This window comes from Suricata suricatta, chromosome 10, assembly GCF_006229205.1.
Source record: "Suricata suricatta isolate VVHF042 chromosome 10, meerkat_22Aug2017_6uvM2_HiC, whole genome shotgun sequence".
Taxonomy (NCBI): Eukaryota; Metazoa; Chordata; class Mammalia; order Carnivora; family Herpestidae; genus Suricata; species Suricata suricatta.
In genome coordinates, this window is record NC_043709.1 from 113,696,650 (window position 1) to 113,700,081 (window position 3,432).

Genomic DNA, 3,432 nt, shown 5'->3' on the forward strand with positions numbered 1-3,432 from the left:
TATAATGACTAGACCAGAGAAACTTAAGGGATTAAGACTGGACTTATCAAAACTTTTGACCCTTCTTTGTTCATTTAGGTCTAGGTTCATGTTGTATTTTAAGGCAGTATGTTGTTAAGTTACTGCATGAATTTATGTAAAATTTGGAATACCCCACAAAACAGTAAGCAGTGAAACATTTGTCCTTCATTTCCCTTCATTGTAGTGGGAGGCTCACCACTTTGTTGCTGCACACTACACTAGATATGACCAACAGTGAGTTGGACATATGTGGTAGAGCCTGATAATCCATTAACATATATGACTATGTATAATCTTTATTTCATAGCAAAATGATATGAAGAAACATAAAAGGGAAAAAGGTGCAAATGCACTGTATAAAAATACTTTCACAATTAGCCACGTTTGCCATAGGAATTTAGTGGCTGTATTAAATTGCTTTTACAGATGAAGCATATTTTCTAAAAGTTGTGGCACAATCATACTTTCTCTTTTACCCAAGCCATTGTTGCTTTAGGCTTTTTGATACATTACAAAACACTTTGATTTACTCATATCTATTCAAAAAATAGTTTCTTGAAAGTCATCTATGTAATGTTTTGTCACTTTCAAACAAAGCAATCATGTCAACTGTAAACAAAAATGCTTTCAATAGAAGAGCAGAAAATATGCTGCCTTCAGTTGTACTGGAGAAATAACCTTTTTTTCCCCCCAGTGGAAATATGAATCTTCTAGACATATCAGGCATTTCAAAACTGTTTTCCCACAATAGCTAAAGGGAACATAAATGCATTTTCACCATAATACCTGAGAGGCTCCTGAAACTATACTATCTAGTGGTGGTGTAAATCCCTTCTCTACCTTTTTGTCTCTTATAACTTACTTCCTATTTATTAAAAAAAAAAAACAGAATAAAACTAAAATTGGGGAAGATCAACTTACAGTTTTTCAATTAAATAGTTCAGTTATCCTGGGAACTTCCGTGGCAATATTAATTCTGCCAGTAACATTCAGCACTTTGAAATTTGGTGGTTTACTTTGCTGAGAATTGTGGCAAAAAAAAAAATTACTATAAAATACATTTGAGGGGCGGTTAAGCGTCTGGCTTTAGCTTAGGTCATGATCCAGTGGTTTGTGGGTTTGAGCCCCACGTGGGGCTCTGTGCTGACAGCTAGCTCAGAGCCTGGAGCCTGCTTCGGAATTCTGTATTTCCCCCTCTCTCTTGGACCCTCCTCTGCTTGCACGGTCTCTGTCTCTCAAAAATAAATTAAGAACATGAAAAAAAAAATACATTTGAGCTTTATAATACTAAGTTGTGGCTACAGAAACAGGAAATGACATGCCTGACTTTTTAGTTTTGTAAAAATTTAATTTTATTTAACAGTATTAGGGTTAGTAGAGATATTAAAAAAAAAAAACACCCAGCTATATCAAATCCTGGACAAGCTAAGGTTCTAATAGTAGAAGCTTTTGATGTACCAACCATCTCAAACCCCCTCTAAGCAAACGTCCTTTTCACTTACTTTTTTGCTCTGAAAAGTGCTTTTTACCTTTAGTGGTATTAAGAACCCAAGAGCATTAGCATCCCAAATCTTCCATTTCTTTCCGTGTTTTAATTTTTTCTGCTCTTAGATGCACCACGATACGGCAAAGGAGCCAATCAATTAACTACCCTGGGCTTGTTTTCCCGAACCTTAAAAAGGTCTCATTAAAAGGTCTCTACGTCCGTACATCTCTCTTCCCAAAATTTTGGGGGAGGTCAGCTGAAAAAACTGCTTTCCCAAATATGCCTTTGTAGTCTGCGGTCTAGGTGTGCTAATCTGCCTTTGTGCAGCGTAAAGCCACTCCTTTCGGGGCTCCCACAGCTGACCTGCCTTCTCCAGCCTCTCAAACTTTTCTTCTGCCAGAAATCTCCAATTTTGTACATAAGGTAAAATGTGCCACAGAAGGCTGAGACAGAGAAAGAATTCTGGAAACTGAAGGTCAAATGACTGGTCCGCAGAACTCTGAAAGAAGAACACTTAACAGTGGCCTCTCAAGCCCAAGAGAACGCAGGTCTGGAAGCTACTGGAAAATCAGATTCTGAAACCCAAGAAGTATCAAATAGAGACCACTGCTGTAAGAGAAATTACAGAAGCCAGCAGCACAAATCTCCGACTAGCGCAAGTCAGAGCGGAAGGGGCGGAGCCGACGCTTCCGGGGGCGGGGCCCGGACGAAAGCAGGGGAAGGTGCGGACGGTTTGGGCCCCTCAGGACGGGCCCACCCACCCGCTGGGTCCGGCTAGCCGTGGTTACCCTCGCTGGCCGATCTGGAGAGGCTGAGGCACCCCCCCCCCGGGAGCTCGCAGGAGAGCGCGGCGGTGCTCAGGATCCGCGGGCTGGTCTTCGAGAGGCCAACTGTCGGGGCCTCAGCGACCCTCGCGTCTCCTAGCAACGCGGAGGGCCCAGCTCCGGCCCCGCCCCCGCGGGCGGGGCCTTGGGTGCAGGTGCGAGGGCTGGGCTGGGCGGCGGGCCCAGTTTGGAGAGTCACCCAGGGTGGGCGGCTTGCAAGGGCTGAATTCCAGGCAGAGGTAAGGAGCAGAACGTGGTTCTTTGCGTGTGCAGTCCCAGACGGAATTCCGTTGGCGATTTTGGTTCCTGATAGTAGATATGTCTGTCTGTACCACGCACTTCTCATTTTGTTGAAAGTAAATGAACTAATCAATTTACAGGGTAGAGTATAGTGCCTGACAATTAGTAAACCTACATCCATAACTTAAATGATTTTTCTCTGTCATTACCTTTATTCGTATATTTAAAATACTATCAATCTACTTATAGCTCCCATACTTATTTTCTCAGCCCAGATTTGTCTCTGAATTTCAGACCTGCATATCCAGCCTATTGTCAACATGCACTTGGTTTCTAAAACAATTCCCCCTCCAAGCACCCCATCCCCAGCCTTCTCCTAACACCGTCTTCCCCCTTTAGTAAATGGCTGGACTCTTTGCCTTGCCCTTTTTATCCGTCATTGTTGGCTTTTCTGTTCCAGTGAGTCCAAGTCACCGTCGTCCCGCCCCCCTCCCTTGTTATTGTGCTGTCCCCAATAGGTCTCTCTTGTCCCCCGCCTTGTCTTGCTATTGGCAAAACAATCAATGCAATCCGTTTAAACATAATTTAGATCGTATCCTGAAATGGCTCCCCATCTTACAACGTAAAACCCAACAAAACCCTGCAAGATTTGCTCTTCCCTTGCTCTGGAGCCCTGGATCACTCCATTCTAGCCATGCTGACCTGGTTCTTCCTGGCGTAGCTTCCACATTGAGGCCTTAGTTGTGGCTTTTGCCTCTGCCTGGAATGGTCTTGCTCCATTTATCCGCTTGGCTCTTCTGGAAGTCTTTGATAATGTCTCAACTTGCCCAGCCCCATGTCTCCAGCTCACTCCTCCCATCA